We start from the raw sequence: 12,911 nt of genomic DNA, 5'->3' as shown, positions 1-12,911 counted from the left end.
GGGGGAAAGAGGGGAAGAGGGAAAAGGAGGGAGAGGGAAGAGGAAGCGGGGAGAGAGGGGGAAGAGAGAGAGAGAGATCAACTTGGAATTTAGAGTTCCAAGATAAGAGCAGAATAAAGCACTCCATATATTTTTTTTTTTAATTGACAGGACAGAGATAGAAGCTACCTGAGTTTCATAACTACTTCCCTTTGCCCAACTAGGTGTATTCATCAACGAGTTCAGGGGGCATAGTCACACTTGGAGTGATCACCATTGCTGCTTCTCCATCTCTGCAACAGTTTATCTTCCCAAGTACAGGAGACAAGTCCACGATATGGGTGAGGTAAGAGCAAGTATGTGGGCCAGGGTCCCTTTGTGGTCAATCGTGAAGAGTTTTCACTTGTTGCCCAGCTAGGAGAAACAGACTCCTTGCCTATTCTTTTTACAGTCCATTGCTTATCATCAAATTTGATAACCCTTTTTCACAGATATGTATCCTGATATTGCCAATCAAAGGTTTTGGGTTGGTTTGGTTTAGTTTTGGAAATCAAAAACACATTAGAAAGGTTTGTTTTTCTGATTACTGTTCTGCTTTGAATTTAAAAAACCTATTTAGGGCTTTAAATGACTTTGTTCTAGGATCTATGGGATCTTAACTAGTGCAAATTTCACTCAATAGGTGAGGAAATAAGAAAAAAAATAAGGTCAGAGAATCCTTTAGTTATTAGTTTGAAATATTAATTTAACACATAGGTCTGAGTGTGAGACATGAAGATCATTTTTAAACTCTTCAAGTAATTCTGCTTCAGAGTCATGTTTGAGAACCACTGATTTCCATCATCTGTTTTGTAGATAGCATAGTGGGTAGCCATTTGGGTTCAGATCAGTGCCACTAGGTGACTAACACTGGGCAAGTTATTGCTTTAAATCTTAATTTTCTCATGTATAAAATGAGACTATTTTATGTAAATTATACATTCATTATTAAGAATGAATAAGATAATACATATAAAGCTCTTACCTCAGTGCCTAGAACATTGTAAACACACAATAAAGCTGAGCAGTAATAATAATTATAACCATACATTAGAACATAATAGACATTAAGTATTTATTATTAGTGATTCTATTTAAGGTATATAATATATCCCTGATGACCCCTAGGATTAATTTTGGGATATATTTCTGGATTATTTTGAGGACATATATTACAGTATTTTTTAAATTAAAGTACTATATAAATATAAGGGCATATTTTAATTTTATTCATTCACCCATTTGAGCAGTATTCTGGGCACTGGGGATATAGCAGTGAGCAAGCCCCACAAGGCTCCTAACCCCAGAGAGTTTGTAGTACAGGAAGAGACAGACAATAAACAAAAAGCATGATAATATGATGTCAGTTAGTAGTTTTTTAATGAAGAAAAGTAAAGCTTGGCAGTGGAACAGACAACTGTAAACTTGTGGGGGAGTGTTGAACATCTATTGGAAATGAGATGAGGACAAAAGATCTCAGTGAAGGTAAAAACTGAGTAGAGATCTGAAAGAAATAAGGAATTATAGAAAATTCTGGGCAGCAAAGCATTCCAGATGAGGGCATAGCAGGGGAAATAGCCCTCAGGAACACTGTGAATCTATTCAAAAAACAACACAGAGGCAATGTAGGACAGAGCCCCACCATGCAAAGGCAGAGGGGTGGTGAGTGAAGAAGCCAGAGAGTGAGCGGCCAGGAATCTTATAGTATTTGTCCTTTTAGGTCTGACTTCTTTCCCTCAACATAATGTTTTCAAGGTTAATCCACTATGTATTATGAATCAATATTCTGATTTACATTTTTAAAAGACCATTCTTGTTGCTATAGTACAAACTTATAGTAAGGCTACAAGAATGGAAACTGAGAGAGCAATGAGACGGAGATGCTGTATCCTGGTGAGAGATGGTGGACGTTCAAGATGATAGAAATGGAAGGGACCAGATTCAATCCATCTACATATCTAGGTCTGTCTGTCTGTCTGTCTGTCTATGTACCTCTCTGGTTGTGTGTATATACCTATATAGATATGTGTGCATGTACGTGTGTGTGTGACTTGGATGGCCAACGGTGGCACATCTGATTTAGGCTGTAGGCAGCTATGACCGATTTTCAGTGAACTTCTTCCCTGTTTAGCTGCTGTCCCAACCCCTCATTCTCTCAAACCTCAGACATTTCAGGCATTGGCTAAGCTTTCTTAAACGGGGGGAAAAGAGATAGAGTTACATTAAAACCCTGGAAAAAGAACATAGCCCACAATCTGTGTTAATTAGGCCCAATTGCTCAAAGAATAACTGTTCCCTGTGTGGCAATTATCATTATCTAATATATATTGAATAATTTTAATAAGTACTATGCAACAAAGTGAGTTTGCAGACCTAGAAAATAACTTTTCTATAGTTTTGTCAAGATCTGGGACTAGGTCTTGAATGTTAACAACATCTATCTTATGCAACAAAAGGAATAGATTTTTCATGCTATAAGAGTTTAGAGAAGTGGAAAATGAATGAGAGTTGGGGTAGTCAGAGAAGACATCTTAAAAGAGGTGGAACTTGGGCTACTTGTTGAAGGAAAGGTTGAATTTGGACAGGCATGTAGTGTGTACCAAGAAACACAAAATTATGCACAGAAGCCACATGCCACATGGTGAGATACAGGCCCAGTGTGTTTTCTATAGCAACTTACCTAGAAGAGAGGAAAAACCTAAAGAAGGAGTAAATTTAAAGAAAGCTCAGATTGCTTACAAAGCTAAAATGTAAAATTCTTTAGTACTGGTTTTAAGTCTGGATGGCAGTTCCAACTCATTGCTATAAATTTGCCTGTTGTATTAATATGCATTTATTAGGAATCCAAATAAATCTTCTTTCATGGCTTTTCTCTCCACTTCTGAGATGTGCAACAGCATACTTTTTATTAAAAGGAAGTTAACTTTTTTTTCTCAAACACCCCCCATCCCCATTTCAAAATCTTACTCCTAGTATCAAGTTAGCTCTTCCCATGCTTTAGTATTTATACATTCATTCATTTACCCATTAACCAATATGTTCTAGGCACTTTTCCAGTCACTTGTGTCTGTAACTAAGTCTCTGAAACAGTGATTTTTTGGTCTCTGGGAACAGATACCAATTTCTAAGATCTTTGAGGGAGCCTGATAAATAGCTCTTTTCTTACTGTTCTAATTCTGAACTCAATAAGATCAGTATGTTGCAGGTCAAAATATCACTCAGATAAATCTGGATTGGAAGACGTAGTTTATATCTGTAGATAAGTGAATTTCTCAATACAAAATCTCAGAAATCAACAGATGTACCCTGTGTTGGACCAGAGTTTTCTTTAATACATATTGTATTACATCCCTAATTTGACAGAGATTCTCTGTGGGGGAGCAGAATAGTGTGCTCCCAGCTCTTAAAAGCAAAGGGAACAGAAGGGCTAGAGCTACACAAGCCCAGTTTCTCTCTGCAGTCTCCAAAAGTGAGAATATCGAAAGAGGTCAGAAATCTTATTGCTAGAGAATTGTTTGCATATGGAACAGGAGTAGGCATTGGCCCATGGGGCCAAATTTGGCCGATCACATGTTTTTGTACAGACTGCAAGCTAAAAATAGCTTCTACATTTTTTAATGCTTGAAAAAAAAAAATCAAAAGAATATTTTGTGACATATGAACATTATGTGAAGTTTAAATTTCAGTGTCCAAAAATAAAGTCTTATTGGAACATGGTCATGCCCGTTTGTCTATGTGTTGTCTACAGCTGCTGTCAGGTTATACAGGCAGGGTTGAGTAGTTGTGACAGAGATTTTATGACACATAAAGCCTAAATTATTTGCCATTTGGTCCTTTTTTAAAAAGTTTGCTGGCCCCTAACAAAGAAGGAAAAATCTGGGTTGGGGAAGAAGCATTCTCTCTGGGATTTTTACTGGAGGTGGAACTTTCCTCTATTTCTGTCTTTAAAATGGGACTTACATTCTCTTAGCCCTCTGCTCAAAGCCTAGCAGGCATTTTGTAACTTTCATTAACTCCCTTATCTAGTTAATGACCATATTTTTCCTGTTTATTTTTCTTTTAAAATGTCTTTGAAGTTTTCTTTCCATTTTTCCTGCTATTGCCCAAGTATCACCATTTCACACCAGAATCCCTACAATAGTTTTCCAATTAGGCATCTTAATTCCAGTATCTCTACAGTCTTTTAGAAATGAAAGTAACTTTAGGAACCATTTGAGATCTTGTTTCTCGGCATCTGTCATCAGTTTGGCTCAAATAAACTCTTATAAAAATTCAAAAAAAAAAAAAAGTTGAAAGTAGCTTTAGAGAGTTTCTCAAATAAACTCTTATAAAAATTCAAAAAAAAAAAAACAAACAAGTTGAAAGTAGCTTTAGAGAGTTTCTTTTTAATCCAATCATTAGCAAAGTAAGAAAACTGTTACTCTGTGAGGCAAAACAGCTTCCTCAAATTTCAAATCTAATTTGTGATGGGCTGAGACGGGACCCCAGATTTCCCAAACAGCTCAGGGATCCTTCTACCACGGCATGCTCTCTCTTCACATTATCCTTTGCACAAAATTTTCAAGGACTCTTACTGATCAAGTTTATAATCTAGACCAGGGATCAGAAAACTGTAATCCACCACCAAATTTTGCCTTCTACGCACTTTTGTAAAATAGGTTTTATTGGAGCATAGCCACATCATTTTCTTACTTATTGTCTGTGGCTGCTTTTATACTATTGTCTATGGTAGAGCTGAGTAGTTACAACAGAGACTGCATGGATCGCAAGGCCTAAAATATTTACTATCTAGTCATTAATCACAGAGCCGTGATCTAGACTTGCTCAAAGTATTCTACCTTATTCCTTAATACTTTCTGTGGCACTGACAGCTCATTGTTCCCTATATCTATTCTATACCTTTTACGATAATAAACATCTAATTGTTTTGTTTGTGTTTTTTTTTAGCTAAAAACATGACAACTTAAAATGAAGACTACATTTCTCAGCTCCCCTTGAATCTTGTTGTGGGCAATGAAATTCATGAGAATCAAGTGGACCTGCATATACAACTTCCAGGAAGTACCTTTAAAGGAAGGAAGTATGCTCGTCTCTTCCTTTTGATCCTTCTTTCTGGCTAGAATGATGCCAAAATAACTACAGAAGCCAATGGGCATGATAAAATGATTTTGGATTTGGAGTTAACATATGGCAGATCAATATGATGGAAAGATGCTGGGTCCTTGACATCCAAATGTTTCTACCTTCTGCAGACCACACACCTCTGGGTTTTTACATGCATGAGAGATACAATTCTATGCTTAAAAAGATCCTCTATTAGGGTTTTTCTGTCACTTGCTATTCATCCTAAGTGATACACTTTCCAATAGGAAATTTCTCTTGCAGACAAGCCAATACCTTTATAACTAGCTGAATTGATTTCTTATCCACTTACCTCCACTCTTTTGCTCATGCTGCTAACTCATGCTGGACTGCCTATTATCTCCTCCTCCATTTGACCACATTTTATGAATGTTTCAAAGCAGTTGAAGTTTTATCTACATCCTGAAGCATTTTTATTCTTTTTCTCATTTAAAATTAAGTGCAATATATCTGGACCACTGAGATTTTATACTGTATTACATTCTTCAAGTCATGTATTTTGGTCCTTTATATTCAATGAACATGTAGACTTTTAAAAGATTAGGACCATTTATTTTGTTTTATCTTTATTTCTAGGGTCCCCATACTATAGATAACCACAAAATATTTGGTGAATTTATTTTAATAAATTTGGGCTAAATCGAGCCATACTTACTCATGAACTCACAAGTTCTCATTCGTTATATTCAGAATGCCTGCCAATATCTCAATCGTAATGTGTAAACCAGCCAGAGGAAGATCTGTACCTGAATAGGTCATTTGAAACTGTATATGGTGGACATTTAGGTAAAGAGTTATGTGCTGCTCAGCACATGTTCTCACTAAAATAATGTAGGTCTAATTTCACATTCAAGTTTTTTATTATTTGTGAGATGCTTTGGGGTCCTGGAAGCTACACAGCCATACCTTCTGCCTAAGTGAAAGCACATTAGACAGATATATTTAAACTAAGGAGCAAAAAGCTAATCAGATATTGTTTATATTTGTCCCAGTTCATTAAGCAAACAGAAATGTACTGGCTTGTCAAGCACTCAAATGTCCAAGCTCAAAAGTTTCCTGAACCAACATCCAGGCAGTTTGTTCCCTGTGGAACTGTATAAGGTATACTAAATCTTATTTATTTACAAGGTGTAGGGCCATTTATATAAACCAAGCCTACAGTTCTTAAATGGTGATGCAGAGCCTGTCTGTTCACATTAGCTGACAGCAGAGCTCTTAGAACATTCTTAGAAATGAATCGATCCCAGTTGTCAGAGAAAAGCCTACTACAGATAAGTGCCAGGAACTGAAGGGAAAATTGAACGAGAGCCATACAGCACTGACTTTTTGAGCGCATGAAAGCTTTCTTGCTCCTAATTCTTTACACTTACCATATGAGGTAGCTCTATGGCTAACTTCCCCTGGGGAGGCAGATAGTTCCCTATCTGCAGAGGGGACTGAGATTACAGAAGAAGCAGAAACTTGTCAGATGGCATGGGAACAGAGTGGCTCTCAAGTCTTTTGTTTATTTCAGTTAAATTGTTCCTGCCCATATCCCGGAAGGCTTATTCTCCCAGTTTTACTGAACGTTTTGTTCAAGTCTTTTTGATTTCTCTGTCAGTTGTTACTTTTTGAGAGTTCTTATCAGAAATTTTCTTTTTCTTAAAGAGAATGTGCTATTATGTTTCGACTGTTTGCATTGTTTCCATCAGCCTTGGTTTGAAAAAGAAATCTTATTCCTTCACCCTGCTTCGCGCCTTCAGTCCAGCTCTGCCTGCTGTTAGAAAAGCCACAGCCTACACATGCTTCCTTCTTCAGACCTCGAACCCAAGGCAGCTATGAATATTAGGAACAAAAGGCACTGCCTTTTATTTTATGATAAAAGCTCTTCTTAAGTTTCTTACATCATCCCCACATTTCTGCCCTGTTTACTCCTAGATAATGCTATTACAGTTCAGCCTCCACCCCCACTCCCTATTCTCCTTATTTGCTTTTGGGGCTTCCCCAATCAGTTAAATTTATCTTTTTCACTGTAAACTTTCTTCCCTCTTCGTGAGCCCTCCCTTAACTGATTATGTTGGGGAAATATAACTAAAATCAAAATCTTCTCCCATTCCAGAAATCAATCCTCTCCACAAAGGTAGTACTCTTAACAAAGGTAGTGGAAAAAGAAAATATTTATATTATTGAATAAGCATTAAACCAGAATGTGATGGATGACACAGACAATCTGCTAAGAGAATGCAAAGACAGAAAGAAATGTCACCCTTTTGTATAGTCAAACGGATACAACCCATTCCATATATGTTAAGATAAACAAAAACCAGTCCTCAAGTAAGAGGACTCGACAGCACCATTCGTCACATAGTATTCATCTTAACTTTGTCTGGAGATCAGGGTGACAATCTGTGTCAGCTAATTGGCTTTATCAAGAAGAAACCAAATTCTTCATCTTTTTATAACAGGAGGTAGTTTCGCAACTTGGAGCGAGGCACCTACCAAAGTTAGGCTCCCACCCACCCACAGAAACTGGGAAACTGAGGTGCTCTCTCCCTTGATGCTTCCATTTCAATGAGATGATTTCAGGTCCTTAAAAAAGACATTCCTAGGTCATAAAGCTGACAAAAAAAGACCTGTCTAGCTTTCAAAAGGATTTATAATATTTTAAAGAGAGGAGAAAGAACTTAACAAGATTTCTAAAGTAAATACTCTAAGAAAAGGGAGGGGGAAGTCTCTTTATTTTCCACAGCGAGAATTAGACCACTTAATTTGTATTTGACCTTACAATTATATCTCAATTTTAATCTCCTTGTTCTTGCTAGTGTAATCATGTGCAATGAAGGAGGAGAGGTTTGGAGGCCACTTACAGAGAAGCCCCAGAGAGGAGGCTGTGGAGTGAAATCAGGAAGAAAAGTATGGTTCTTGGACACAGTTCAGAAACTGAATGTCACTCAGGGGTAAAATGTTAGGTGGGATTTTCAAGCCCCACTCCACACATTCACATTCAGCAAGCTTTGGAAACTTAAATTTAGAATCTAAAACATATAATTTAAGAAAAATTCTCCCAAATGATTTTCAGGTACAGCAAGTTTAGGAACCACTGACTTGGGGTGTAACAATGTAAGCATCTCTCTCTCATTTTCCCTTGAGTCAGTCCTACAGAACAAGCCCTAAGATCTTGGAGAAAAGACAATAGAAATAAATTAAATATGTAACTCTAGTAGTTGATTGACAAATAAAAAAATAAGCAAAGGCTATGCTATTCAAATATTTTAAAGGAATTAAAAAATCTTCTTCTACCCTAGAAAAGAAAGCTGTTTTTTTTGGATTCCACATGTAACCAATATACAGTATTTGTAGAAACAGAGAATAGAATGGTGGTTATAGGAGCTGGGGGTGAGGGAACTGGGGAAATGTTGATCAGGAGGCTCAAACTTGCAGTTAGAAGATGAATAAGTTCTAGAGATTGAATGTATTGCATTGTGATTATAGTTAACAATACTGAATTACCTACTTCAAAGTTGCTAAGAAACTGGATCTTAAATGTTCTTACCACATTTACGGTAAAAAAGATAATTATGGAACATGATGGAGGTTTTAGCCAATGCTATGGCAGCAATCATATTGCAGTTTGTATCAAATCAACACATTGTACAACTTAAACTTACATAGTGTTATACGTCAGTTATATCTTAACAATAACAATAATAATCGTAATAATAATAATGAAAGAAAAGAGACCTGCCTGCTGCAAACAGTTTCTACCTCCCTCCCACCTATGTTATGAGGTTTGAGAGCTGGACCTCAGGCAGGGCCCCAGGGATTCAGGAGAGGCAGGCAGAGATGAGAATCACAGGAGACTGTAAGAGTCACAAGGACTTCCTGGAGATGGGAAAGATTTTAATGGGAAGGGGACATCCAATGATCTCTAAGTGGAGACTCAGATAAACCTGCCATTATTCTGGCCCTCATCCTCTTGATTGTTTTCATCCAGACTCAGGTTTACAGATGAAAAGCCAAAGATGGGCACACCTTTTCTGCTGACAGGTGACTGACAGCAATAATTAAACACAAAGCTTGTTGGAAAGCTGGGTTTTCTGAATAGCATTTGGACCCTTGGGGTCAATAAAATATGAATTTCTCAGCACCTGCAGATAAACTGGGAAGGTTACAAAAGAAGTTTTCAAGATTTCCTGGTAGGGAGGCAGAATTGTTTGGCAGCGGTGTTCTGTCTAAAGAAACAGATGGTCTAAAAGTAGTGTCTTCAGCACAATGGGGATGGGTGGGGAGTGAGGAGGGCAGGATAAAAGTGCATGGGGATATTTTTATAAAGCAATATGATTTAATAAACAGCAAAGAGGAAAATCAAAGAGCTGTGATGTCTAATAAAAAGATTTAAAATACAAGATGGATAGTGATCAGAGATAAAATTAAATATTAATGCTTTTGGAGCATATTATAGGTAATTTAATTTTTTTATTGTTTCCAAGTGGAAATATGTCTATCCAAAACAATACACAAAATTGGAGTAAATACCAACACTCATCATTGTAGTCACGAAAATAAAACAAAAGAAATGGTAGCGACACCGATTCTCAAATGAAATTTAGCCTCACCTAATTAAGAGGATGTTCTGCTTCTCAATGACATCACATTTAATAAATGGGCTACTGAAAACTTACTCGTAAAGAATGCCATAAGAAAAACTATCATTTGTTGAGCACCTACTGTGTGCCAGGTAGGAAGCTAACTATCATACATAGGTTATCTCAGAAATGCTCAGAATAATCCTAAGAATTAGATATCATTTATATTTTATGTATTTGAAGTCTAAGTCCTGAGAAATAGATTGCCTAAATTATACAACAAGAGAAAGATAGAAGCAGAATTGACACAAAGCCCTTTTCATTTTAACTCTAGTTCTAATATAAATTCTGTGGGTTATGTGTCTCACAGTTTTCTATCAGAAACCAACTCTAAATAGTCATGAGATGGAGGAGCTCTCTGATTAGTCCTTTTCTCATTCAACATGTAATCATTGGATGACTTAAATCACCCAATTATCTTCAAAAGGGCAATCTCTCATTCTAATTTCCAACATTCTACTTATTCAATAATCCCCATGCTTTTTCTATAATGTTCCCCTATAAGTACAAAATTTTTGATCATGCAGTACCAACATATGTATATTTATTTTTTAATTTTATACTAATAAATTACATACATTATAACACTTATCCAAAGATAGAATAATTTTTAAATGAGATTAAATAATATGTTCAATATAACATTTTCAGTGCTTTTAAGTCTTATTCGTCAACATTGCCAAAACATATTGACTAAAATTATGATTGAATTCTCTGCCTTATCTTTGAAAATCTTGGTTGAATATTTTGTTATACATTAATTATTAAGATTTAAGGTGAGTTTCTAAGTTCAGTTGATTTTGAAATCTGTGTGAGGCATCTTTCATTTGGCCATGGCAATTTTAAAAGCAAATATTCAATTAGTAAATAGAAAAAAATGTGCTTTTCTTATTTCAATCCACTGTCCTTGAAAACTCATGAAGTAATGTTGTTTGTTTATATTTTTAACAGATAGGTCCAAATAGCCAATAAAATATAAAATATTTTAAATGGTTTAGAAAATTCTGTTTCCAAGTTTCTTCAATGTGGGTGTGTGTGGTGGCTGTGGGTGTGTATGTATGTGTGAACATATATATAAATGTGACTATTAATGGCACACTTATTGCGAAAATGATGAAAAGATTTTCAAATGTCCATTTTTAATATATTCTTTCTATAGTACAAAAGGCAGTTATTTTCTCACTTACTGTTAACATAACACTTACATGTGGGTAATTGTGAATACATTTGGTGAGCCCTGTCAGATCTGAACAGATGATCATTGCTTTTAACCATGGAATGTGGCCGACAAAGAGCTCCTACTAGAAGTGCCAGCTCTAACACTTTCTTGTGGTGCACATGTGCTTATAATATTGATATCATTTTTAAACTACAGTTTTCAAATTACTATTTTAAGCTTCTTTCCTGTTTCCTGGGGTACATTTAATTAAAACTCAACAAATTTTGTAAATCTATTTATCCAATAATGTTACGGTGTGGCAAGACCCTTATTAGCCCATCATCAGGGCAGACATAAATAAGCTCTTCATGCAGGAAACCTCACTTTCTACACATAGTACATCCTGCTACAAAACACAAGGACCACATGAGGCAGCCAGTGCCCATTCATTATGACACTTAGTACAGCTTAATTCGTTAAAAAAAAACTACAAATAGAAGTTCTAATATTTTAATCATATACCATGGTAAGTGCCCACACCCCTCTGTGAAGATTGCTAGAGTAGACAACTCCAACTAGATGTCCTGCCAACACCCCAAAACAACTTTTCTAAAACAGAACACCTCTCTTTTTTATTTTCTGCTACAAATCAAAATGTATCCCTTGTCTATGTTCCTATCACTAAATATTAAAAGAAAAATGCCAACAATCAAGGAACACTTATTGAGCACCTACTAGGTGCCAGCATTGTGTTGGGCAATATAATGTAAATTCAAACCAAAATGTCAATATCCTGAATCCACAATGTACTTATATAAACTGACAAGAAAAAAATGATAATTTCCTATAAATATATTTTAAAAGATTTGATTTGATTAGTAATCAAATAAACACACTTTTAAAAAGAGAGATCACTTTTTATCTATCAAGTACTTTAAATGACAATATTTTATATTAATGATGAAGAGAATGACCTTTTGGGAAGACCATTTGACAAAATTTATGAAGAATTTCAGAAATATTTGTGCTATTTTAAACTATGACTAACGATGCCATTTCCATAAATTTATTCTAAAGAAATAATCATAAGTGTACAGCAAATTGATGAAAAACTTAGTCTAGCAAAAATTGGGAGACAATTTAAATATCTAACAAGTGAAGATTAGGTAAATCAGTGGATCCAAAAGATGGACAACTATGTGATTATTAAAATTAGATTCTGGAAGAATATTTAATGATATGGTAAAATGCTCATGGTATAATTGTAAGTGGGAAAAAAGGCAGGGTATAAAAGAAGATAAAAGATGATTTCGATTTTGCAAAAAAAAACTATTCATAAAAAATGAGAATGAAAGAATTTTTAATACTCTCCTATTTTTAAAAATGTTTACAATGAATATATACACACATATGTATATATACACATATACTGTATGTGTGTGTATATATTCTATTCACTTTAAATATGAAATACATTTGAATTTTCTAAGACATGCAGCCAAAAAAAATCCTGTATCTTTGTGTCTACAAGGTTTGACATGGCTGTATATCATCGAAAACCCAAACACATGACCTAAGCAAGACAAAGGTTTATTTTTTTTTCACTTAACAGAGGTCTAGGGAAAGGGCATATGGAACTGGTATGACAATTCAGAGTTATCAATGACCTAGGCTCCTCATACTTTTTTGCTCCACCAGTAGAACATGGATTCCTTCCTCAGGGTCACCTTACAGTCCATTCTATCTGCATTCTTGGTGGAAGAAGGACAGCAAAAGGTAGCCAAAGAACGCACCTCCTACTGAGTCAGACCCCTTTGAGGAGCCTTCCTGGAAACCCTAACCAATATCTCATTGCCACCACTATCTGAAAGTTGAGAATTGGAGACTTTACTAGAAATACATTGCTGCTTGGAATAAATTCCAGGTTTCCTTCTAAAGAAGTAGGAAAAAATGGCATTTGAGTAGGT

The sequence above is a fragment of the Pteropus alecto genome, unplaced genomic scaffold, assembly GCF_000325575.1.
Source record: "Pteropus alecto unplaced genomic scaffold, ASM32557v1 scaffold7, whole genome shotgun sequence".
In the NCBI taxonomy this organism is placed as follows: domain Eukaryota; kingdom Metazoa; phylum Chordata; class Mammalia; order Chiroptera; family Pteropodidae; genus Pteropus; species Pteropus alecto.
This window is presented reverse-complemented; position numbering follows the sequence as displayed.